The sequence below is a fragment of the Sciurus vulgaris genome (genome assembly GCF_902686455.1).
Source record: "Sciurus vulgaris genome assembly, chromosome: 5".
Lineage (NCBI taxonomy): Eukaryota > Metazoa > Chordata > Mammalia > Rodentia > Sciuridae > Sciurus > Sciurus vulgaris.
The window spans coordinates 27811878-27839544 of record NC_136465.1 but is presented as its reverse complement, the minus strand read 5'-3'; the positions used below and the strand labels follow the sequence as shown (position 1 = coordinate 27839544).

At 35.7% G+C, this 27667-nt stretch overlaps 1 protein-coding gene across 6 annotated transcripts in view; it reads right to left on the bottom strand.

Annotated features, from left to right (window-relative positions):
- Positions 1 to 27667, bottom strand: part of LOC306662821 (uncharacterized protein) — a 207104-nt gene that overhangs the window by 91254 nt on the left and 88183 nt on the right. The window contains exon 3 of one of the 6 annotated variants that reach the window (XR_013764264.1): positions 23760 to 23872. The exons of the other annotated variants lie outside the window; for them this stretch is intronic. The gene's annotated coding sequence lies outside the window, so the exon portion shown is untranslated. The remainder of the gene's footprint in view (positions 1 to 23759; positions 23873 to 27667) is intronic. 6 annotated transcript variants of the gene reach the window in all.

Genomic DNA, 27667 nt, shown 5'->3' with positions numbered 1-27667 from the left:
TTAATCAGGACTGCCCCACCCACCTCACAGGGCCACTGTAAGAATTAACTGAGATCCTCATGTTTTAGGGAAATTAAATGACACTGAGAGGCAGACCTGCATGGAACATGTCATCCTTTTGCTTCCAGTTAGATCCAGCCAAGGGGCAATCCCAGCTGGAGAGAAGGGGAGAGAGAGATCTGAGGATGTATTGCCTGACTCTTACGTTGGGGGGAGGCCGGGGGCACATCACACTGTTGTGTCCCTCAGTCAAGGTCTGCACCTCTCAAGGAAACTGCCCTCTCTCTACTTTCTTCTTCCAAATTTTGGTAGCTAAGCTCCCCCTACTTCATTCCTTTTGTCCTGGGATTATGGCAGCTCTGCTATTTCTGGCCCTGGGAGTGCTGCTCTATCCCTGTGGTTTCCCTACGCTTCATCCCTTCTTTGTAAATAGGCCCTTATTAAGCCCTCAAGTTCTCTATTTTGCAGGCAGCATCTGCTTTCTGCCAGTCCCTGACTGATGCACTTGCTAAGTGAAAGACAATGTCCTAAATATTTCTTTATTTCTTTATCAGACTCATGACCAGAGAAGAACAACTAGGCAGAGTACCTGATCTAATTTTAGTAAATCCTGTGTCCAAAGTATGGCATGATATTTTAATAAATATATCCTTTGTGTTTCAGCTTAAATATCTCTTCTATCACAACCCTGAACTTTCTCATAGCATTGTGAATTTCTTTCCTATGAGTTACCACAGTGTGCTTATATACATTTGTTTGTTACCATGCCTGCTGCCCCTAGACCTTAAACTTCAAGATGGCAGCACTATTGCTTTTCTTCAGTCCTGCCTTCCACAGCAAGTCTCCTAGCACTTGGTGGACACCCAATGAACACATATTGAGTGAGTGGTTGAGTTAAACAAATAGCTAAGAGGCTGAAGTGCCATCTAAATTCTCAACACCTATCAGCTTGCCCATTCCCATATGCCTTGGTTATCATCATCCTTGTTCATTATCTACCTGACTCCAAATGTTCCATGGCACCTCAAATCCTCTTTGGTCTTCCCCCTCTATCTATTCCTGTTGAGTGCTATTTCCCCCAAGTAGGATATAAATTTCTATACTATGAACTAAAATTTCTTTAGTATCCCCCACCATGCACTTTAAATAAAATCTAGGATTGAGTCTGCCCTAGGTCAAGGACTCTACATTGGTAGGAATTTCAGGGCTGGTGAGAGGGCTCAAAATAACTCATCAGAAATAATCTGTGACACATACCTCATTTTGACTAAACCCCTTCAACTCCCGAACTTTACTCCAGATCATTCTTTGCTGAAACAGAAATGTCCCTCACCCACAGAATTTTTCTATCCCAGAAATTGAATAATATTTAACAGCAATCAACTCCAGTATTCTGAAATGTTCACAATAGATTCAACTGCCACTTGGAAGCTTCACTGCCAAGGTGACTTCTTCTCCATCTTAAAGTTTTGTCATTTCTTCTCTTTCTTCCAACCCAGGGAGTTGTAAGTGCTGTTTTCAGATAAACTCAGTCTCCAGTACATTAGAGAGGAAAAAATAGCATAAAAGTCTAAAATGTATTCCCATCAAAAACCTTGGGTTCAGCATAGTTTAAATAAGGTGTTCGATTATCTTATTAATCTAATGTAACATGTTTTGTATTGACCTTTAGGAAACACTCTTTTATTTCCTTATCTTTCCACCTTCACTGAAAAAATATAAGCAATTCATAATATTTTAATCATGAAGCTAATTTTCATGTTAGTGACAATATGTGAAATAAAGTGCTTAGCCTAAAGATAACCTTCGAAAATAGAAAACTAAAACTTTGGAAAAAATGTATTGAGAAGTTTATTGTATTCCTTTGTGTTTTATTTTCTTTTTGTTTCTCAAAAATGTACATCATTGGAAGAGAAATTGATTCTGCTTTCGGAATGATCTAGCTCCTTTGAGAATTTTCTAGATAGGCCCAACTGGGTATAAGCATAGTTTTGAATTCATCTGACCTGATTTGCAGCATCCACAAAAATCTTTTGGGAGACTGGGATTGTAGCTCAGTGGTAGAGTGCTTGCCTAAAATATATAAGGCTCTCGGTTCGATTCTAGCACTGCAAGAGAGAGAGAGAGACAGAGAGAGGCCTTTTACTTCTAGCATTATTTATCAAAGTTAGATGCTATTTAAATACACCTAGGAATGAATTATTTATTTCTTACCCAAAATCAGACTATCCTAGGCAAATGATCAAAAAGCCAAAGGTAAGATTGTTCAGCCTAGAAAGTTTTATATACATCTTTTCATTTTCTAAAAACAAACTGTTTTAAACATGGTGACAAAGAATACAGCAGGCTTTCCCATAGCAAGACTGTTTAAAATTTGACATGTTTGAACTCTCAACACTCTTGGTGAACTTCCGGAAAACTCTACCAGTCATAATTAACCACTAATGAAATTTTACTGAGAAAAAAAATTACAAGGTATATTCGAATCTCTTTAAGTCTGAGGGAGCAAATTCCATGAGAATGATTGCCTTTCTATATGAAAGACGGCCACAGAAAGGCTCAGAAACAAATCTGTCCCCAACAGCTAATAATTCACCTATTATCAAACCCTCCAGAATCATAATACCTCAGTCCCAACTGTGAGCCTGCAAATATGTGACAAAACAATTGATGGATTACAGTGGCCAGCCGAAATGGTAATGTGCCTTGGGATTCGGGAACTCCACCCGCCCTATGTGTGAGAAGAATTTATGAAGATAACATGACATGCTAATATATTTTTACAGCTTAAACAAGATATTCCATGCCATTTCTGAGCACCGCACATAGTTTATCAATATAGCTCCTAAGACCTTTATCCCCTTTTGTGTCTTTGCTGTTGCACATAATATAATTATCGAAAAGGTTAAGACTAACTGATGAGTGGAAGTATTTGAACTCTGGACAGAAGCTCTTTGCCCTTTCTTTCTTGGCTTTTGTTGTGGTCATTTGTTCATTTTGATTTTTGTTGTTTTTGTTGCACTGTCTGAATACGATCTTTGGCCATAGCAAAAGCAAGAAAAGAACTTTGAATGATAAGCTACAACCAAAGAAAAAACCTGTTCTTCTACCTCATTTTAGATGAGTCAAATCCTAAAGCAGCATTGTCGAATTGGGGTATCTTTCAGAGGGAAATCAAAGTCACCACCTTTGAAGGATAAAGCTATTAGTTCCTAGGTAGAAAGAGAAATGTGTTGTCCACTGCCCTAGCTGTTGGGGAATGGCAGATCTACTTCTAAAAACTTCTCATTCTCTAATACAGTTTGTACAGTGGATTATGGAAACACACTTCGGGTTTATCTGTTTACTCATAGTTAACATATAAAAAAATGTATTGTGCTGTATTGAGAAGATGAGAAAATTTTTGCAAATTGAAACCATGAGTATATACGAGGCCTGTCACTGCCAATGATAGAAACCTCAAGCAGCTGACGTTCAGTGAGTCCTTCATATCAGCTTTGCACAGTGTGCTTGTCCTGAATTAGCTCACTCAGTCCTTAAGCAACCCAAAGAGATAGGGACTGTTATGATGCTCATTTTCTAAATGGGGAAACAGACTTCTGAAGTTTAAATAAATTTCCCAAGATCAAAAAACCAGTAAGTGGAAGAGCTGAAACTTGAACTCAAGTCAATCCTCCTCAAAAACCTGTGCTCTTGGGAGTGAAGCTTAAATGTCTACAAGAAAAATACGAACTTCAGGTTATTCATACACATCTGAAATTTCTCAAATATCAAGCATGCACTGGAGTAAGATTAAACCATATCACAAACCCTTTAAAATTAGACAAATATGGATATGAAACTTCTCCATTATGAACTATGTGATTGATTTGGGAAAACATACTTAAAACCTCCAAACTTCAGATTTTTTAACTTGTATAAAGCACATAGGATTATTAAAAGATAAAACACCATCACACATATTAGGTGGGAGCACTCTTCCCTTAATCCATTAAGAGATTTTCAATACTTACAATTAATTAATTTTTTTAAAAAGTTCCATACACATTTGTTCCCTCTTAATACATTGCATGTAGCAGGCAATTTCACAACTATCTATTAAAGGAAATGGAATATTTCTAGTAAGTCTTAGTAGGAAAATAACGCCTGATTGAAAATTAAGTAATAACTTCCTTGTATTGCACTTTGCTCACCAGCAATGTGTAAGTAGAAAGACCCTAACCTCAGATGAAGTTTTTCTTTTAAGTGAAAACATATCAAATTCTGAAACTGAAACTTAAAGTAAGTGACATACAACAGGTGAACTCAGTCATCTGCAGAACCATCCACCTTAGAAAAAGGTTTGCACATCCTTCAAAGATGGGTGAAAGTGTCTCTTAAATTCTCAACAGTAGATCTAGGACTGTGCTGTCCAGGACAGTAGCCATTCACAGCACTGACCACTGAGTATTTGGAAAGGAGCTAGTCCAAAATGAGGTATACTCTGAAGAGTAAAATGAACACTGGATTCGAAAGACTGTGTGAAAAAAGAAAGTAAAATTTCTCATTAATAATTTTATATAGGATAGGAAGAATTAATATTGTCAAAATGGCCATACTACCTAAAGTGCTATACAAATTCAATGCAATTCCAATTAAAATCCCAATGACGTACCTTACAGAAATAGAGCAAGCAATTATGAAATTCATCTGGAAGAATGAGAACCCAGAATAGCTAAAGCAATCCTTAGCAGGAAGAGTGAAACAGGGGGTATTGCAATACCAGATCTTCAACTCTACTACAAAGCAATAGTAACAAAAACGGCATGGTATTGGTACCAAAATAGAAAGGTAGATCAATGGTACAGAATAGAGGACACGGACACAAAACAAATAAATACAATTTTCTTATACTAGACAAAGGGGCCAAAAATATGCAATGAAGAAAAGATAGCCTCTTCAACAAATGGTGCTGGGAGAATTGGAAATCCATATGTAACAGAATGAAACTAAACCCATATCTCTCACCATGCACGAAACTAAACTCAAAATGGATTAAGGACCTCGGAATCAGACCAGAGACCCTGCAGATTATAGAAGAAAAAGTAGGTCCAAATCTTCACCTTGTTGGTCTAGGACCAGACTTCCTTAACAGGACTCCCATAGCACAAGAAATAAAAGCTAGAATCAACCACTGGGATAGATTCAAACTAAAAAGCTTTCTCTCAGCAAAGGAAACTATCAGCAATGCGAAGAAAGAGCCTACAGAGTGGGAGAATATCTTTGCCAATCATACTTCAGATAGAGCACTAATCTCCAGAATCTATAAAAAACTCAAAAAACTCTACTCCAAGAATTCAAATAATCCAGTCAACAAATGGGCTAAGGAAATGAATAGACACTTCACAGAAGAAGATCTACAAGCAATCAACAAACATATGGAAAAATGTTCAACATCTCTAGTAATAAGAGAAATGCAAATCAAAACCACCCTAAGATTCCACCTCACCCCAATTAGAATGGCGATTATCAAGAATACGAGCAACAACAGGTGTTGGCGAGGATGTGGGGAGAAAGGTACACTCATACACTGCTGGTGGGGCTGCAAATTAGTGCAGCCGCTATGGAAAGCAGTGTGGAGATTCCTTAGAAAACTTGGAATGGACCCTCCATTTGACCCAGCTATCCCACTCCTTGGCCTATACCCAAAGGACTTAAAATCTGCATACTACAGAGATACAGCCACATCAATGTTCATAGCTGCTCAATTCACAATAGCCAGACTGTGGAACCAACCTAGATGCCCTTCAATTGATGAGTGGATAAAGAAACTGTGGTATATATATACAATGGAATATTACTCAGCCATAAAGAATGATAAAATTATGGCATTTGCAGGCAAATGGATGAAATTGGAGAATATCATGCTAAGTGAGATAAGCCAATCTCAAAAAGCCAAAGGACGAATGATATCACTAATAAGTGGAGGATGACACATAATGGGGGGGAGGGAAGGGTTAGTGTTAGGGTTAGAGTTAGGGTTAGGGAGGGGGGCAAGTATGGAGGAAGGAACTACTGTATAGAGGGTAAAGAGGGGTGGGAGGGGTGGGGGGAAGGAAAAAAATAACAGAATGAATCAAACAACATTACTCTATGTAAATTTATGATTACACAAATGGTATGCCTTTACGCCATGTACAAACAGAGAAACAACATGTATCCCATTTGTTTACAATAAAAAAAAAAATACAAAAAAAAATAATAATTTTATATAGACCAAAGATTGAAATAATTATATTTTGGATATATATTATGTATATATTATGTCACATATATTAACCCATATTCATATATTATTGATATTAACTTCACATGCCACTTTTTTTTTTGGTACCAGGGACTGAACCCAGGAATGCTCTGCCATTGAGCTACAGCCCCCTATTTTTTTTAAGATGGGGGTCTCATTAATTTGCCCAGGTAATGAATGATCTCACTGATAAGCGAATGATGATACATAATGGGGGGTGGGAGGGAGGCAAGAGTGGAGGAAGGAGGGACTGTACAGAGGGAAAAAAAAAGGGGTGGAAGGGGTGGGGGGGGGAATAACAGAATGAATCAAACACCATTACCCTATGTAAATATATGATTACACAAATGATATGCCTCTACTTCATGTACAGAGAAACAAGATGCACCCCATTTGTTTACAATAAAAATAAATTTTAAAAAAATTTGCCCAGGTAGCCTGGAACTTGTGATCCTCCTGCCTCAGCCTCCCAGGTTGATGGGCTATAGTGGTATAAAGGAAGGTCCATTAAGAACATTGGTTCTTTGTTCTGATTTTAAAAACTTTGAATTTATTAACAGACCTCTGAAGTAAATCTATATAGCCAAGGGGAACATCTTCTAGAAATGATTAATATTTGTAATCCTCTATACATATATTCCTTTTTATAAAAATAGTTTGAAATTTCATTTTGCAAATAAAATCCATCCAATTTGTCTTCGTTTTGTTGTTGTTGTTGTTTGAAAACAGGGGTGCTTAACCACTGAGCAACACTCCCAGCCCTTTTTGTTTGTTTGTTTTATTTTGAGACAGGGTCTTGCTAAGTTGCTCAGGGCCTTGGTAAGTGGCTGAGGCTAACTTTGAACTTGTGATCTTCCTGCCTCAGCCTCCCAAGCCACTGGGATTACAGGAGTCCACCACCATACCCAGCTTGTTTGTCTCTTTCATGTGAATTTGTTTCCCAGGGCATAGCCCACATGAAGAGAAATACTTTTCTCTCCAGACACAATGGAGTCATTTTGGGCATCAGTGTAGAGTAATGTGAAGACAGGGCTACTAACAAAATAGTCATATAAACTTTGAGCTTTGAAATGTTCCATAGCAAAGTTCATTTTGTGACTTATTAAAGATATTTCTAAATAGCTGGTCACGTTGATGTAGTATGAGAGTGAAGAGTACAAAAAAGCCTCAAAATGACACAGATTTGAGTTCAAATCCCTGCTATGGGGGCTGGGTGTGTAGCTCAGTGATAAAATACACACCTAGCACACCTAACCTCATGTACATATATGACTGCATGACTGATGTGATCCTACAATATATACAATCAGAAAAATGAGAAATTACACTTCATTTATGTATGATTTAGCAAAATGCATAAATGCATCCTACTGTCATGTATAACTAATCAGAACAAATTTTAAAAATTAATTTAAAAATACCCTAAAAGGAAAAAAAAGAAGAGAGCACAAGTTTCATTAACAGGTATATTGAATACAGATAAAGGAGGGGAACGAAAGATGAGGGGAATTATTAGAAACTTCTGGTCAGCAACATCTAATATGAATTAAAAGCTTGGTTTTGATTCAAACATAAATTCAAGACAAAATATAGGAGACTGTGACCTTAAAATAATTCACTCAGGCAATGAGACCTCTGAGGTGAGTCCAGCTTTCCTGGCACATTAGAAAATGAGTGCATATCAAATCTTACAGGGGAAAGAAAATTATCTAACTTAATGGTGGGAAATAACAAATTTTATGCCTCCAATCTCCTTTTTTGTTCCTTTGGGTTCAAGAGGAACTTGGAAAAGTCTCGTTAACAAAACAAAGAATCAGGAATAAATGTAATCATCTAGACATATATCACTCTTTATAGAAGTAATTTGAAGTTATTCCTGAATCAGGAATGAAAAAGTTGTTTCTGACCAATCTTTCAAAAGGATTACAGAAACATCTGGTTAGAATTGTTTACTTATTTTCATCTTTCTTGAAAAGTCTTTTTTTTTTTTTTTTTTTTTTTTTTTTTGCGATGCTGAGGATTGAATTCAGGGCCTTAGTGCTTGTGAGTTGATAAGTCTTTAACTCAGAAAAAGGAAAGATTCAATTGCTTTTAAAAATCAAAAACATTAATTGACATATAATTATTTTACTTTGTGGCATTTTATAAAAATGTTGACTTTTTGAATCAATGATGAAAATGGCTAAAGTTCTCTAAGTTTATATTTCTTTTTCATGAGACTATTCCTGTTTTGCCCTTCTTCTAAGTTTAAAGTCATTCAAACTACATTTGATGAAATTTTCAAAAAACTGACAATGATGTTCTGACCCAGATTTCAAAGAAATAATTTGTCTTAGTTTGTCACATACAACATTTTATCATCACCAAGCCTGAGCTAGAAATCTTGTCATTACTACAGAAGAGTAAATACATCAGGTCTCTGACTTCATTAGGATTTTAAAATCTGTGTTCAAAATAAGAATTTAAGCTGCCTAGGATGAGTCTACAAGAGCTGTGTGCCTACAAGAGATGGCATACTATCTCCAATCTACAACACTGGTGTTTTAGTTTGGATATGAGGTGTCCTCCAAAAGCTCCTGTGTTAATGCAGGACTATTCAAAGGAAAAATTACTGGATTATGAGAGCTATAAACTCAACAGTCCATCCTAGTTTGAATGAACTAGGTGGTATCTGTAGGCAAGTGGGGTGTGTCTGGAGGAGGTGGGTCACTGGAGGCATGCCCTGGAAGAGTCCATCTTCTCTACAGCCATTTCCTCTTTCTCTACTTCCTGGCTGCCATGAGGTAAGCACCCTCCTCCGTCACTGCCCTTCTGCCTTGGTGTTCTGCCTCACTGAGACCCAGCACAATGGAGTTGGCTGACCATAGACTGAACCTCTGAAGTTGTGAGCCCAAAATAAACCTTTCTTCCTCTAAGTTGTTCTTGTCAGGTATTTTGGTCGCAGCAATGAAAATCTGACTAACACAAGTAGGTTTCCCAGTTACAGTGTTCCTTTTCATGAAAAAATGTACAAATTGCTTTTGACTTTTAAGTATCCCACTCTAATGGAAAATGTCCCATCTCTTAAATATAAGCCATCACATTTACTTCTCTGAGTTACACCTTTTCTTTTTATAGATTCCACACTCTCTTCCATAACTAACTATGGTGAACCCAAAAAACCTGTTTTTCTTCCTTATTTTTCTCCCCACTATGTGGCCTAACTTTCATGGCCTATCTCTTCAAATAGTCCTTTGTCTATAGTCCTTGATCTTGTCAGTCTCTTTCCCAACTCATAAAGAACAAAACCACTGGATCCATCTAACTATTCATCTGTTCCACTTCTACATCTAAGTTCTGAGAACCAAGAAATCTGGCACCAAGTAGAAATGTAGTTTCAACTTTGGTCAAGCCTTTGGGCCAATCAGCAGTTCTAGCCTGACAGGCCTGCTCCTTTTTTTCTTTACCATAAATAGCTTTCTTATTTACTCTTTACTTTCATGGTTCCCTAAACTCAGTTTTCAAACTTCATCATTATCATTCACAGAAAGTTATCTTACCATCTTCTTAGAAAACATGTCAAATAGGTGGAACTTTCTTCAAGTCCTACTTTCCTTTGTAAGTATATATAATGTCTGTACACCTCTGTCACAATGAATGAGGTGTCCTGCAACCCCACCTCTCACCTTCTCAGGGTCCCTGCTTTCTTTTCTTTTAGTCTCTTCTTATGTTTAGTATTTTACCTTTTGCATATAATATATTCAAGCCTCTACTGTGTGAAAAAGGAAGTCCCTGCTCAACCCAGCACCTCTCTTGAGCAAACTCTTTAGCTTCCTCTGACCTTCGCATCCAAGTCCTTAAGAGTTGACACTGTCTCCCACTTACTTCTTCGCTTGCTGAAATTTGTTTCCCTCTCTGCCACAATGATATCAAATTGCTGTCAGTTCTGTTCCCAAATGGCTATGGCAAAAAGGCATCCAACCTTATCTTTCTTGGTTGTTCTATGACATTTGAACCTGAGTAAAACTTTTTCACATTATCTCCCTGGTTATTTTAACACCATATCTCTTTGATTTTTCTTCTGACAAAAAAAAAAAAAAAACAGTTCTTGGGAAATTATCTCTTAAATAAGGGGGCTCTATCCTCAGGCTTTCTCGATTCTACATACCAACCCAGTGTTCCCTCTTCAGGGTTTTAACTACTTTTATTCAATAACATCTCCTGCATTAATGTCTGCAGTCCTGATCTCACTATAGGCCCAAGATTGTAAATGCTCCTGACTACAGGGCAATTCCATATGCATGTCTTATGTACACCTCAAGTCAGCAAGTTAAAAATTAAGTTGGAACCTATAAGATGCTCTTTAGAGATGTAACATGTAATTATAAAGTCAGAATCACTCATGACATATTCTATAATCTTTTATCTTAACTTTAGAATGAACTTTTAAGAACTAACACACCTTATAGTCGAGAACTAGTCATCTGAAGTTAAGAAAATCTTACAATTTATCTTTCTATCTACATAGAAAAATGTCTGGAATGAAGTATGCCAAAAGCTAATAATGAATATTTCTGAGTTCTAACATTTGGGACACATTTAACTTTCATTTTTTGCCTTCTTGTATTGATCTAGCTTTTATAATGAACTTGTATAATCTTTAGATAAAAATTTTAAGTACTAATTTCTTTGTATTTCTTATTTGTAAAATAGCACTGATATCATTTTCTAATTGTCTCCTTAAATAAGAATTCTGTATGTCATTCTTGACTATTCTTGCACCCACCCCTTGTTGAATATATCAAAGCCATTTATTTCCCTTCCTTTCCCCGCTGCCATCTCTTACACCAGGATTTCCTCTCTCCCATCTCAACTTCTGCAATAACTTCCTGCCTCCAGTTTTGCCTACTTTGATCTCATTCTCCATTTTAGTGTCAGAAGTTTCTCTTTAAAACCCAAATTCTGGCATGCTATTTGTTGTTGAACATCAGCAACTTTCAACAGCCTTCAGAATAAAATCTAAACCACTTGGCATGCAACAAGTAAATGAAAAATGCTCAACATCACTAATCATCAGGTAAAAGAAAAATCAATACTACAATGAGATATCCTCTCACTATGGTGAAAATGGTTGTTATCAAAAAGACAGAAAAGATAAAAATCAACATTGGTGAGGAGGTGGAAAAAAAAGAACTCGTATACACTGTTGTTGGGGACACTTAGGTACTGTTATTGCAGCCATTATGGAAAACAACATAGTGCCTTCTCAAAAAAATAAAATAAAAAGAGAACTACCATATGATCCAGCAGTTCTACTACTGGGGATATGAAATCAGCACCTCACAGAGTATCTGTACTTCCGTGTTTATCACAGCACAAGATGGAAGGTATGGAATCAAAATGAAGTGCCCATCAATGGATAAATGGGTAAGAGATGTGGTATATATACACAAATGTAACATTATTCAACCATAGAAAAGAAAGAAATTCTGTCACTTGGGACTATATAGTTGAATGCAGAAGACATGTTAAGTGAAGTAAGCCAAGGACAGAAAAATAAATACTGTATGACCTCACTCATACAAAAAAGTTTTAAAAGTTCATATCATAGAAGTAGAAAGAAGAAATGTGATTACCAGAGGCTAGAGTAGATAAGGGGTGGGAGGACAGGGAAATGTTGATCTAAGAATACATAATTATAGTTGGAAAGGAGGAATAAATTTCATGAGATCAATTGTACAGTTAGGTGACTACAACTAATTAAGACATATTGCATTCTTGAAAAATGTAAAGAAAGTAAATGTTATGTGCTTTCACTACAAAAATAATAACTGTGAGATAATGTATTTTAGTTGCTACAGTTAAGCAATCCACAATGGATATATGCTTCAAAACATCATGTTATACATGATAAAAATAAACCAATATTTTAAATTAAAAATAAATGAATAAATGTAAACTACTTAGTATTACCTAAAATGATACATATGATCTGACCTAGGTATTTTCAAAATGAGAAGTTCAGACTCAGGATCAGAACAAAGTTCAAATCTAAATTCTCCCTTTGATCTCTGACAACTTAGGCAAGTTACTGAACCTTCTGAGATGGTTTGTTGGTAAATCAGAGCCCTTGATACCTTACAGAATCATTGTGCTGGGGATAACCATATAACTAAATAGGACATACTTTAAGTATTCAATAAGTTTTGGCAACTATCGTTCTCACTACTATCACTTTTATTATTTCCATGTAGCTCCCTCTTTGAGCAGAGATAGTATCTTATTTCTATTTTTATTTCCATTGCCTGTGCTTATCACACTGAAAGGACTCAAGAAATGTTTCTGGAATAAACACAGTATAGATGATAATTTTGGCCCCCTTTTGACAGGCTTTTGTTGACTGATGTGGGCCTTTTAAAATTCATCCTTCAAGTCATCCCACATTTGCTATGTGAAAACAATCATAAGACAAGTTTTCTGTCCATGTACAGTTTGTCACATCAGTCACTAATTTTTTCCACTCTTTTTATTGGTGCATCTACTTGTACATAATGATGGGATTTGTTGTCACCTACATGTACATGCACAAAATATAGCAATACAATTTGGCCAATATCACTCCCCAAAACTTCCCCCTCCCTCTCCACTTCCCACCCTTTGGTGCTTTTCTTCTCCTGATCTTCCTTTGAATTTCATGAAGTCCACTCCCACCTTTCTTATTCTGCTGTAGCTTCTGTATATGAGAGAAATATACACTTCTTGACCTTCTGAGATTGACTTATTTCACTTAACATGATGGTCTCTAGTTCCATCCATTTTCCTGAAAATGACTTATTTTCATTTTATTCATTCTTTATGACTGAATAAAACTCAATTGTGTATATATACCACATTTTTTTATCCATTCATTCATTAATGGACACCTTAGCTGGTTCCACGGTTTGGCTATTGTGAATCACGCTGCTATAAACATTGGTATGCATGTATCACTGTAGTATGATGACTTTAATTCTTAAGAATAAATACCAAGGAGTGATAGATTTGATTCATATGATGATTCCATTCCTAGTCTTCTGAGGAAACTTCATAATGATTTCCATAGTGGTTGCACTAATTTATAGTCCCATAACAGTGTAAAAATGTTCCTTGTTCTCCACATCCTCTCCAGCATTTATTATTGTTTGTAATCTTGATGATTGCCATTCTTATTGGTGTAAGTTGAAAACTCAGTGTAGTTTTAATTGGCTTTTTCCTCATTGCAAATGATGTCAAACATGTTTTTCATATATTTGTTGGTCATTTGTATTTCTTCTTTTAAGTGTCATTTAATTAATTTGGTAGAGTTTTGATATGAAATTTTTTGAGTTTTTTTACATATTCTAGTTATCTTCTGTCAGAAGAGTAGCTAGTAAAGATTTTTCTTTCATTCTGCAGCTTTTCTCTTCACACTCCTAATTGTTTTCTTTGCTGTGCAGAAACTTTTTAATATGATGCCATCCCATTTATTAACTCTTGGAATTATTTCATTTTCTCATTTACTAGTTGGGTTATTTGGGGTTTCAGTCTTAAGTTTTTTTTAAGTTCTTTATGAATTCTGGATATTAATCCTCTGTCAGAAGAGTATCTAGCAAAGATTTTCTCCCATTCTGTAAGTTCTCTCCTTACGTTCCTAATTATTTCCTTTGCTGTACAGAAGCTTTCTTCAATTTGATACCATTCCATTCATTAACACCTGCAATTATTTCCTGAGCTTTAAGGGTCCTATTGTGAAAGTCATTGCCTGTGCTTGCATACGGAAGTGTTGACCCTATATTTTCTTCTAAAATTTGCATGCTTTCTGGTCCAACTCCTAGGTCTTTGGTCCATTTTGAGTTGATTTTTGTGCAGGGTAAGATATTAGGGTCTAGTTTCATTCTTCTACATATAGATAACCAGTTTTCCCAGAACAACTTGGTTAAAAGGTAGTATTTTCTCCAATGTATGTTTTTGGCAGTTTTGTCAAGGATCAGATGACTGTATCTGGGTCAGTTTGTCTGTCTTCTATTCTGTACCATTGGTCTATGTGCCATTTTTATGCTAATGCCATGCAGTTTTTGCTACTATAGCTCTGTAGTATAACTTGAAGTCAGGTATGTTGATGCCTCCAATGTTGCTTTTTTGGCTTAGAATTGCTTGCTATTTTGGGTCTTTCATTCTTTCGAATGAAATTCAGGACTTTTTTTTTCTGGTTCTGTGAAGAATGTAATTGGTATTCTGATGGGGATTGCATTGAATCTGTATATTGCTTTTGGTAATATGGCCATTTTAACAATATTAATTCTGCCTGTCTATGAACATGGTCAGTCTTTGCATCTTCTAAGGTCTTTAATTTCTTTCTTCAATGTTGCATAGTTTTCATTGTAGAAGTCTTTCACATCCTTGGTTAGATTTATTCCTAGATATTTATGTATTTATTTTTTGAGGTTATTGTGAATGGAATTGTTTTTCTGATTTCTTTCTCATCATATTCATTGTTGGAATATAGGAAAGCTATTGATCTTTGTTGATTTTGCTACTTTGCAAAATTTGTTAGCTCTAGCAGTCTTTTGGCAAAGTTTTTTGGAACTTCTAGGTAAAAGATCATATCATCTGCAAAGAGTGATAATTTGATTTATTCCATTTCTTCCCTTTCTATTTTTATCGCTTTTATTTCCTTCTTTTGCCTAATTTCTCCAGCTATAATTTCTAGCAGTATATGAAATAAAAGCAGTGAGAATGTACATCCTTGTCTTGTTCCAGGTTTTAAAGGAAATGCTTTCAGTTTTTCTCCATTTACTGAGATTGGCTTTGGGTTTTTCACATATAGCCTTTATGATGTTGAGGTAGGGTCTTTCTATCCCTAGTTTCTTCAGCGTTTTTATAATAAATGAGTGCTAAATTTCTTCAATGACCTCTGCATCTATTGAGTTGACTAAATGATTATTGTCCTTAGTTCTATCTATGTTATGAATTACATTTATTGATTTGTACATGTTAAACTATTCTTGTGTCTCTGGAATAAAATCAACTTGGTCATATTGTGTAATCTTAACATGTTGTTGAGCATGATTTGCTAATGTTTTATTAAGTATTTTTGCATTTGGATGAACTCTCACTTACTTATATATGTCAATACCACACTACCCACTCTACCTACCTTAAAAAATCCATACAGTTCTGAGTTCCAGAAGATAAATCTAAGAATATTTTTGTAGACAGTTGATAATATAGCATCGTACACTCTGCTTCTGTAAACTTTAACATTAATTTTTTAGGATTTCTAAAATCAAATTGAAAGGATCCATTTCTGAAGTTAAAACTCATCCATCCATTTGTTACAAACCATCAGATGAAATGCCAAAGGACACCATAGTGCAAATCAGTTACAATTTCTGGCAATTATTAAAGTAAATGAAATGCATTGCTTTGCTTCTAAAAAATAACATTTTCTCTATAAATTGTTATGAAGTACTGCAAAGGACAGGCTTTCTCATCATCATCTGAATAAAAAAGTCTTAAATTCCACAGACCAAAGAGCAAGATTAAAACAAAATATGTCAGTAGTAGAGTGCTCACCTGGCATGTGTGAGGCACTGAATTCGATCCTTAGCACCACATAAAAAAATAAATAATAAAGAAAAATATTGTGTCCATCTACAACTAAAAAATATATTTTTTAAATTAAAGATTGACCACACCCACCTATCTGTCATGATTTAGTACCTTAACAATAATGAAGGATTTCTGGAGACCTTGGTAAAGGCTAGCAATCCTTAATTTGCAGCAGCTTGTTTTTTTAAGCTGAAATAATATTCTAAATAATAAATACCATCCCAAATAACAATAAAAGTATCTTGGATAAGCATTTTCCCTTCTCTAATAGTATAAATTCAATTTAAGTCAGCACTAATTAAATAATGAATTAGTCACATCAACAAAAGGTATCACATGTCTATGAATACAACTTTACTGAATTGTTAAAATGAGAAAACCAGAAGATCCTTTCACTTGTATCATGAAAGTGTTGTCTCCAGTATGCCCTGTAAAACCACAATGAAACTCAATGACAAAAAGGATTACAGTAACCTTTGTGACTGTTGAACTTTAAAATGTACAACCTTTTATTCTAGTGGGCAGGGAGTAATGGCAAATCTGCTTGGGCAATTTGAGATCATGTCATCAAAGAATGGAAAATTACATATAGTAGTAGATGACAATCTAAATGACTGTGAGTAAAAATATTATGTTTGCTATGACCGTTTCCATATACAGAGGCCCACATTGTGGCAAATTTTCACTAGAAAACTTAAAGAAATAATTCACTCAGGAAATTCTACTTAAAATAACTGTGATCCATATGACAATAGTTCTTTTAATTTTATATACAAAATTTCTTTCTGATGATCCTGGTTGTCACAAACATTCAGTCTGGATTGGTCAATCAGAATAAAAGAAAGGACAGCTGTTTAGGGTAAAGAAAGTGAGAAAAAAGTGCTGTTCGACACTTTGAAATGTGTTCAACTGGCCTTATTATTTCAGTGTAAATATGTTCAAAGTAAAAGGTCACTGAATCTTACACCACCAAGAGCTCCATGAACCAGCCCATGAGGCTGTTATCTCAACAGGGCATTCAGGAGGTATCATTACTCCTTTTAGTCTAATGTAAGGAAGGGGCCTACTAATAAGTTGCCTGCTCAGGTTTGTAGAACCAATATAGAGTAGAATAATATCTAGCAACTATATAATACTGTATAGTGCTTTCTGGACCACATTTTACCATATAAATTACTCCTTTTTGATAATGAACAATTGATCAGTCCCTGTTTGAGTTCGTGAAATCTAGAAAAGAACTTTTCTAGATATCAATGTTTTAATTTATATTTGACCTGCAAATAATGAATGAGTAGACAGCAGTGATGGATTCTGCAACAGAACTGAAAGCTCACAAAGAATTCAAGAAGTGATGAAGTGTGAGATGGAGTGACCAGAGCAGGCTCGAAGGCGATGATATATGATGAAGTGCAGCTGAGAATCCCAAGAAATGATGAAGTGAGATAGGCAGTGATCGTGTGGTGGCGGATATCCATCCATAATGTAAAAGGCTTTATCTGAGGAATTATTCAAATGACCAGAAGAAAATCTGGAAACTTACTGGGCTGAATTTTGATATATAGACGACGTCCTGTCTTCATATAACTGTTGTGATATGCTGTCAGCAAGCAGTCCTTAAAGACTGTAACCTGCCATCCTTTAACTTCCACATACAGTTTGTTCTGAAACTCAATAATGCCATTATTCAATTTTAACAAATTCTGGATTGCTAAGATTATTAATGCATTCCTAAATCTGTGTTGGTTTGTCCTTAAGATAAGATAGTAAGCTTTATGAGGGCATCTGAAACACTTAACACAAAGTATGTGACCAACAAATATTGAGTAAATGAGTGAGTGATGAGTGAATAAGTGAAGGAATGGATAAGTTGATATAAACTTGTGACCCAGGCAAAGCCAAGATCACATATGGGTTTTCCACATTACAGTGGAAGGCCAGAATCCATCAACATAAGAGGGGGATGGACTTTCCTGTACAAATTTTGATGCTATTCCTGAAGTCACTAGATTGTAGACAGCTTAAGCCAGAGAATGCATCCTACTCATTGTGTAACCTTTAGCCTCCTGTATTCATTTTGTCTACATACAAAATGAATTCGAAAAATCCATTAATCTCTCCAAATTCATATCTATGATAATGTTAAATAAGAGGATTTCATCTAATACCTTCCACCAATGTTGGACTCTTTTTAACTGGGCTTTTCCTTCCTGAATTATCTAGATCAACTGCGGGGCAAAACTGGCCTTATTATTTCACTGTAAGTTCAAACTCAAGTTATAAAACTATATGAATGCATCTATTTCATTTAGAAGTGGGTAAGTGTAGCCTATAAAAGTCAATTTCTGGACCGTATCAGTCTTCCTGGTTCTTATCTTGGCCTTTCACATACTCTCCAGGCCAGACCACCTATTGTGTGTTCAGTTCAAGTAAATGTTGATTAAACATCTCATGGGGATTGGGAGATAATGTGGTGATAATTATCTACTCAAATCTGCATTCCTGAAAATCTGGCAATTCCATTTGAAGTCACAGAAGCTCTTCTAAGAAAAATACAAACTTGGTCAGTTCGGCATCAGTTATGCATAGACTTCTCCAATCAGCTCAGCATCTGCGATCCTCAGGTGTTACAGAAACCACCCCTTTTGCAGCCATAAAAAGGATTATCGTGTTTCTCCTTTGCTTTTAGTCATCTTATATAAAATTTTAGCCTAAAAAGTCTTCTTGTCATCTCTAGTCCATCTGCACTTCCACTACAAGTAGTGAGGGGTTGTACTCTTCAAAGACAGGAGCCTGTAGGAAGAATGTGAGTGAGGAAAGTATGTCCACACTTCCTGCTAATAAAAGGAGCATGTAGGGATAGAGTATTACAAAGGAAAAACTTAACTCTTTCCAAGACTGCTCCAAAAATAATTGTGTGTGTGTATGTGTGTGTGTGTGTGTGTGTTCTAGAATAACCTTATTCCAGACCATAAAACACAAATGATTTGAGGGAAAAAAAAGTGAACGGATAGATCAGGGTACAAGGGGCCATAAGGAAATCTACACTAGACTAGATGCACAGTGAAAGTTATCAAAGATTTGGTTGTCAAATAGACCATGCTAGCCAGGTATGGTGGTGCACGCCTGAAATCTGAGTGGCTCAGGAGGCTGAGACAGAAGAATCTCGAGTCCAGAGCCAGCCTCAGTAATTTAACAAGGCCCAGAGCAACTCAATCCCTGGTATCAAAAAAAAAAAGGGGGGGCTGGGTTGTGGCTCAGTAGTAGAGTGGTTGCCTGGCATGTGTGAGGCACTGGGTTCGATTCTCAGCACCACATAAAAATAAATGAGTAAAATAAAGGTCCATCAACATCTAAAAATACTTTTTAGAAAAAGGCATATTATTTTAATTCATTCAAATTCCATACTTCACAATGGTAAAGAAAAAGTGAGTTGTCTTGAAGGTATACATAGAGCATGTATAAATATACAACAGTGAATTCCACCTTTATATGTATATGTGTAAAACACTGATAAAAAGAATAAATGAGTGGAAGTTAGACCAGTAGAAAAGAAGAAGGAGAATAGGGGGAGGGAGGAGGAAAGGGAAAAGTGGGCACTGGGGACTGAAAGGAAGTTAATTAAATTCCATGCATGTACGATTATGTCAAAATGAACCCAACTACAATGCACCAATAAAAGCAAAAAACAAAAAAATATTCTTTGGCAGGTTCACAGGATGGACATAGAGAAGGGATAGAGCAGAATGTCCCCGTGGAACTATTTTCTTGTGTTCTGTGTCATGCTGTGCGGGGCACAACAATAGTATTATGACCTGGATGGAGATATCACACCACTTTTTGAACACTTCTTGGATGCAATCATGCAGACTGCCAAGAGCTGTGTAACTTTACTTTTAGCTGGAAATCAAAGAAAAGAAGGAAAAAACCTCCTGTAATCAAAGGGTGGCAAACTTGGCCTAAGTATAAAAGGAGAAATTCAGGATCTAAAATTTACAACTTATGCAGCCACCTTTGTTATTTACAAAAGGTTAATTTTGCATTTAAGAATATAAGCTCTTTCTAGATCTAGCAATGAAGTGTTTGGTTTAGGAGGTGATCGTGGGAAGCACCAGTAGAGAAGAAAGGAAGTAAAACAGAAAGGAAGGCCATTAAAGGATGAGTTTGTGGGCAGGTGACAGCTGTGGGTAACTTGAGTTCCATTGAGGAGGGACAAAGTAGAATATGCCTCAGAGATATCCCAGACCAGAGAAATTTACCCTCCAGTTCTATCAGTCGTTGATCAAGAGCCACTTCTAAAGGACCTCCATGCCAGTTCCTACAACATGCACTGCCCACAGGCTAAAAGCACTCCAGTGGGCAGAGAAAATGCTCTGCAGAGTCACACATGCCTGATTCAGGAAGCAGGAGAGTGCACATGCCAAGCAGATATGGGCAGGACAGAAATGGTGTTTCCTGTACCTGATCCTCTTAAGATTGAGTACCAAATACAGATATAGCTATGATCTAATCAAAACATGAAAGAAGGAAAAGAAACTGCAATTAAATGTGTGCTGCATGAGAAAGAAGAGAGAATAACATTGCCTTAAAATAAAACTTCTCTACTTTAAATTTTTGGACCTTTTAGAAACCAATATATTAGTTTAGAGCAAGGCTACAGCCCTCAGATCAAATCCATCTTGCCATCAAGCTAAGAATGGTGTTTACGTTTTTAAATGTTGGGGGGGGGGGATCAAAAGAAGATTATTTCGTGACACGTGCAATTTATATGATATTCAAATTTCATTGTCCATAAATTTATTGTAACGCAGTCACATACATTTGTTTACATAATGTGGGTGACTTGTGTTGTCGATGGCAGAGTTGAATAACCATGACAGAGACCATCTGGACCTCAAGACCTAAAAGTTTTTTTATCTGGCACTTTATAGACTGTTTCCCAATCATAATTTAGTGCCAGCTTCACTATTTTCATGATGTAAAAGCTGCCCTCGGGCGTGGGAGAGGGTGGGATGGCCTCACCCTTCCTTCAAGGAAAATCTACGCCCCTATTTTGGTTCCATCAGAATCTCTGGGCTTGTTGTATAAGGATGACTCTTTTAGTCTTCCCTCCCTTCAGTCCAGCAGAGCAGCATAAATATTGACAGTCCCTCAACTCTAGTGTCTTGCTGGTAAAGCATGTGCTAAGGAATTAGATTCCTATAGTGATGAAAATGGAATAAACTTCTAAGATTTACGATTCCTGTTTTCTCCAATACAAAACATAACACATTGCAAACACCTGCTCTATTTTGAGTTTTTCCAGCCATAAATTCACACTGGAAACTAATGTTTCAACTCTTAAAAAAGGAGCTAATTTTGAGAAGGTAGATCCAAATATACCACACCAGAAGATAACACTGGTAGCAGAGAGAAGAGGCAGCAGAAGAGTTAGAGCTTAATGAATAGTATGTAATCATCAAGTGTCAAGCTAATAAATAACTGAAGGAATAAAGATGTACACCATCCACTGGAGCTAGAGCCCAAGAATTAAAACTGATAGCTTTAATAAGATCCCAAGGGAAGTAGGTGTACCACATTTAATCCAGTTCCTTAGCACATGGCTCCTTGTTCAGTCATGGAAGAAGGGACTAGATATGGAAACCAGAACCTTTCCATGGAGTGCTCCAGTGATCTATGAATGTGCTTATACATCAGCGTTTCATTCCTCACAATGCCAAAATCCATTCCCAAGGCCTTGTTTACAGGAGGACATCAGTATTCTCTGGGCACACACGTCAGTGCAAAGAGAACTTTAAATAGCACAAGAGAAAAGTGTTCTTGGTAGTAACACAGCCTCTGATAAACTTTGAAGTACAAATGAGAAGTGGAAGTGAATGTTAAACGTATGCCTTGTCCTGAAACTTCATGAAAAATGAAATGTACAAGAAAAGTTGGATCCCTGCCATGATACCCATTACAGTGTAGACGAGGCTCCGACCTCTCATGTTATACTTACTGTGTTTTTGACACATTTAGTCAATTAAAACCGGTGAAGTGTAATTTGTTTTTCTTAAGTTTAATACAGCATGTCAATAGAAGTTAACCAAAATTTATAGTTGGAACACTAAAGCTGCCACATGCACTTAAAACAAATGAACACAATTTATCATAGTTGAAATAAAGAGAACATCACGGGCATTTGACTTGATACTTCACATAAGCGCGTTGCCAAATATAGGAAAGCAAGTTCCTTCTCACACTTCCAATGGAAAAGACATTTTGGTTCACATTAAATATTGGTGTGAAAAGTCTGGCAGGTATCCAGTCCTAAGGAGTGTTAACGTTGGCACTTCCACTGTGTACTTTGACTATAAATTGTTGTAGCGTTTATTTGACATGGAATACCCAAAGGATTGATGAGCAAAGAAAGGAAGATTTTTTTTTATTGTGCCATATTACCTTTTTCAGACATCTATACTAAGCTTTTACATCTTCAAAGTCTAAACAAGTAGCCACCTGTATTCAATCGGTCTAAGATATTTTTCATGAAACTATAGTTTGCCTTTTTATAAACCTATAAAAGCACACATTTTCCATTTTATTAGTCAGCAAAGCAGTGGTGGATTCAATAATAAAACGTATAAAACACAGTTTCTTTATAGACAGGTTAGCTTTTTTGCTGGTTTAAAATGCCACAAGGAAAACCAAATTATATCAGTTTCTATCTCTATCACACAGAAACAAGTGATTACAATTTTGTGTATCTTTACATTTTAAAAAATTCACCTTACCCTCCTCAAACGATTTATACAACAGCCTACAGACCCCTAAAGATTTAAGAGCAACTAAGGGAAAAAACATTTACTATTATCAGGTACATGCATTTGAATTAGACATCTATAATATGTGTGTCAATTATTTACAGCTACAGTAATAATGCATTTTGAATTTCTAAGAGCAATTTAGGATGTCTGTGTCCCTTTTTATGCTAAATAAAATGCTTCCCATTATTTGTGACTATGAAATAAATATGTGATTAGTGCCTATGTGAGATAGCATCAAGATACTTGCATAGATTTTAAAATTTGGACGTGGTATAAGTGAATCAAGCTACATTATTGTGAAAATGACATGATGACATAAAAGGAACAGTTTTGTAAGATTTCAGATTTTAAGTAAAATATACATAACATGTACATTTATAATCTTATTTGAAAAATATACCCACTCTGACCTTTCTGTCTTCTCTAAGCACTAACCCAAGACTTTTATACTTAGCAATGCTGTTTTCGTCCTTAACAGTCAATTATGTTAACATAATCAGTGGATTCTATGTTTCACCTAATTCAAGGTGAAGTTTTTATACTGAGACTATCATTAATCTAAATTAAATTATGATAAAATTATTTCTCTTCATCCTTAGGTCGATTCACCCATTTTAAATGTATAGGACAGAACCAGAGTCTCCTGCATAGACCCATGTACTGATGGAAGAGTGTGCAATCAACCTTTTTCTAACTTGACTACCAAAACACTTAAGATTAAAAATAACCCAAGAATTGTTAAACATTGCAGAAATAGATATATGTGTCCTTTTGAAGTAATGAGACATATAGTAAACTCTTGCCTGGCAATAGAAGCTTACCAACTATTTAGTCATCTGCTGGTTTAAATAATAATAATTTTAAAAGCCAGTTAATTAGGCTATTTAAATTTTGCAATCCTCTGAAAATAAAAAAGGAAGTTAGATGATTATATGATACCACATATACACATGCACACACAAATACACACACACACACATATTGTTAGCCAACTTTCCATTAATGTAGCAAAATACCTGAAATGATCAACTTAAAAAGAGGAAAAGTTTATAATGGCTCACAGTTTTAGAGTTTTCAGTCTGTATTTAATTGGCCCTGTTACTTTGGGGTCCATAGGGAAGAAGTATTTCATGGAAAAAGCAGTTGACAGAAGAAACTGCTCACCTCATGGTACCTGGAAAGCAAAAAAAAAAAAAAAAAAAAAAAAAAAAAAAGGACTGGAGATACTGGAGATATTGATCACTAGTAAAATATTTGCACAATACATAAAAGGACCTGGATTTGATCCCAGTACTGTCTCTCTCTCTCTCTCTCTCTCTCTCTCTCTCTCTCTCTCTCTCTCTATATATATATATATATATATATATACACACACACACACACACATATTTACATACATATACACTCACTCACACTCTCTCTCTCTCTATATATATATACATATATATACACACATATATATTTACATACATATACATATATTTACATATATGAGAAAGAGCAGAGACACCAAAGTCCCACAACTCCCTTCAAGGTACAACCCCAATGACCTAAGACCCCAAGACCCCCACTAGGCTCCACCTGTTAAAGATTCCACCACCTCCCAGTTGCACCAAGGGAGCCCTCCTTTGGAGGACATTCTATATCCAAACCAGAGCATACACAGAATTTCTTGGTTTTCAAATAACTGATATGGCCTTCTGTAAATATATTCATAGTGTACTATATATCAGGGAAATACTAAAAATGTCATGTTTTTATGCTACTTTTTAATAGTCTTAAAATACTAATTTTTTATGCTTAATGATTGTAACTATCAATGATTATATACATAATCAGTGATTGTAAAATGAAAAGTTAAAAGTAGCAATGAGATATTACTACACATATGATAGTGATAGAAATTAAAATGGTGATAACATCTATTGCTGATGGAGATATGGGTAAGTACACACATTCATGAATTACTAGAGGAACTAAGAATTGTCGCTTTGGGGAAAACAATATGGAAATATCTATTAAAATTTAAAATATGTACACTCTTCAAAACAACACCTTATTACTGGAAATTGATTGTCTGAAAATAAAGCACTTGTAAATAAGAACAGTTAATGCAGATTTTTTAGGACCAGGGCAAAAAATAGAGGGGAAGTGAATGTTCACTAATGGGTAACACGTTGCACAAGTTGTGGTAAAACCATACCACGAAATAGCACACAAAAATTACAAAGAATGATCTTAACCTATCATCAATGATTAAAAGGATCTCACTATATGCTATTAAGAAAGGTAAGATGGGGGGATATATATATATACATATATATGTGTGTGTGTGTGTGTGTGTGTGTGTGTGTATGATCCTATTTCAATAAGTTAAACAAAATATTTGAACATATGTACAAATTTCAAATGTGCCTGAATTGGTGTATATGTGTGTAAATATACATGAATTTAATTATATGACTATGAATTAAAGTAATCAAAGGTATACACCAAATTAGTCATATTGATACAAAGGGTTAGTCAGATGCAGAGAAGAGACAATGAGCAAAGCAGAAAAAAACACGTTTTTCAGAAGTTTATGCAATAAAAACAGCATTATGTATGATCATCTTTGTATAAAATCTTCACTGAAGGAAATTTGCAGGTATGTTTTTAAAAATACAAATGAAAACTAGTCATCGAAATGTTAATGATTGTTTTTCAACATACATAAATTTTTAATGATATTTCCTTTCTCTTTTACTGGCTGATTTTTTAAATAATGAGCATTATAATATTTAAAATCTTCAATGAGAAGGCTATTTTCTTTTGGGGGGAATTAAAAATTATAGAAATAATATACTAATTTAAACTTCTCTCAGTATGAATTCTTACTTGGTGAAAATTTTGGAGCCTTTAAATTCAAAGAAACATTCTTTTTGACATTTTTTTCTCTGGTGCTAGAATTCTACCCCAGGCCCTTGCACAAGCCAGACCAGCACTCTACCCCTGAGCTACACCCCACCCGATCCTATTTTAAAAGAAAAGAAAATGGAAAAAAAAAAAAAAAAAAATCATAAAAAAAAGATGTGGCAGAAACCAATAGTTGGCCTCACTATCCATTCTCTTCTTCCATTATATCATTAAATCTGAGTTTTATCTGGACAAACAGTCACAGAGAACACATACTGCATCTTCCAGTCTCCCTTACAGACAGGAATGCAGGAATGTAGGACGTGCTTAGGTCTGCCATACTGGATGTGAGCAGAGGTGATAGATGCATCTGACAGGCCTAGAGCATAATAGAGGCACAAGTCACATGGAACTACACTGACCAGAACAACTCCCAGGGACTATCACAGAGTAAGAAAACAACACAGCGGCCATTTATACACCTGGTCTGCTTATGCCTAGATTATTATATGAGAAACGAAAGCACTTTTGCCTTTTTAAAGTGATTGTGATTTTATCTTCATTTTGTTAACAGATGACATACTCTCATAGTCTAGTACCTAGAAATTGGGTTACCTTTACAAAACTTAAAATAGGAGATATTAGTGTAGTGGGCAGGTAGTGACCATCAAGGAAACAGGTACTGCTAACTGAAAAACTGGTGATCCTTTGCCAAGGAATAGCATTTGATTTACTGCAGGGCTGTAATACCATATGTGGATAGAACCAGAGTGAGACTAATTGGGGGCAAAAAAAAAAAAAAAAATCAAGAACTTCAGAATTGACTTTTCCTTGCCCAGTTTAGCAGTCCTGCAAAGATAATTTTAAGGTATTTCTTTAAAGCAGATTTATCAAGAAACAAGACTGACCCATGTCCTCTCAAAAGCACTGAGATATGGGGCCAGTCTAGTGGCAAAAATCAGACAAAGATGTAGCCTTTTGCCTTTTCTGCTATTTCAGATGACCTAAAACCACAAACAAAACATTAGATAGCTTAACTGAAGAAAAAGAAAGTACTAATATACAAATAATAAATGGCAAAGAGGAAATAACCACTTGAGATAAAACTTTGAAAACCATAAGTCCATATTGGGTAATTCTATAAAAATGAATTTGCAAACTCCTAAATCAATTTCCTAGGAAAATACAGCTATCAAATTACACCTTGTCTGTCCAGATAAATATTAGCTTTCCATTGCTACCATTAGAAGTTACCTCAAACTTAGTGTCTTAAAAAAACAGAAAATTGTTATCTTATAGTTCTATAGATTAGACATCCTATACAGGTCTCAGTGAACCAAAATCAAGGAGACTGGAGGATGTTTTCCTTTTTGGAGTTTCTTCTGCTCATTGTGTTGTTGGAAGAATTTGTTTCCGTGTGACTGGCCCTGTTTTCTTCTGGGTTGTTGGCTGAGGCCTATGCCAGCCTCTAGTGGCCACTCACATTCCTTAGCTCAGAGGCTCTTCCTTCATCTTCAAAGTCAGCCCCTAAGGAAGCCCATAGAGTCCCTCTCACATGGCATCTCTGCCCCAAAAGGAAAAGGATACCATTTTCAAGCACTCGAGTAATTATATAGTCCAGGATAACCTCCCTATGTCAAGGTCCTTACCCTTATGCCTATCTGCAAAATTCCTTTTGCCAAGTAATCTAACATATTTACAGCTTCTGAAGCTCAGTCCATGAACGTGGGAGCCATTATTTTCCTACCACAGACCCCACTTCAGATTTCTCAAAACAGAAAAAAGACAGACAAAAATTATATTGATTTTCATGGCAGAAATAGAGAACTAGTCTTCAAAAATTACCCAGTACAGATGTTTCCATGGGGGTATTCAGCCAAACCTTCAAAGATTAGATAATTTGATGCTGTTTAAATTTTTCCAAGCATAGAAAACAAAGAAATTCCTAAAAATTTTATTATGAAGAAAATATAGCATTGATACATAAATGTAATAAAATGGCACAGTCAGGAAAAAAACAGAACTATTTCATTTCAGAACAAAAAAAAAAAATCACAAATAACCTATTAGGAAA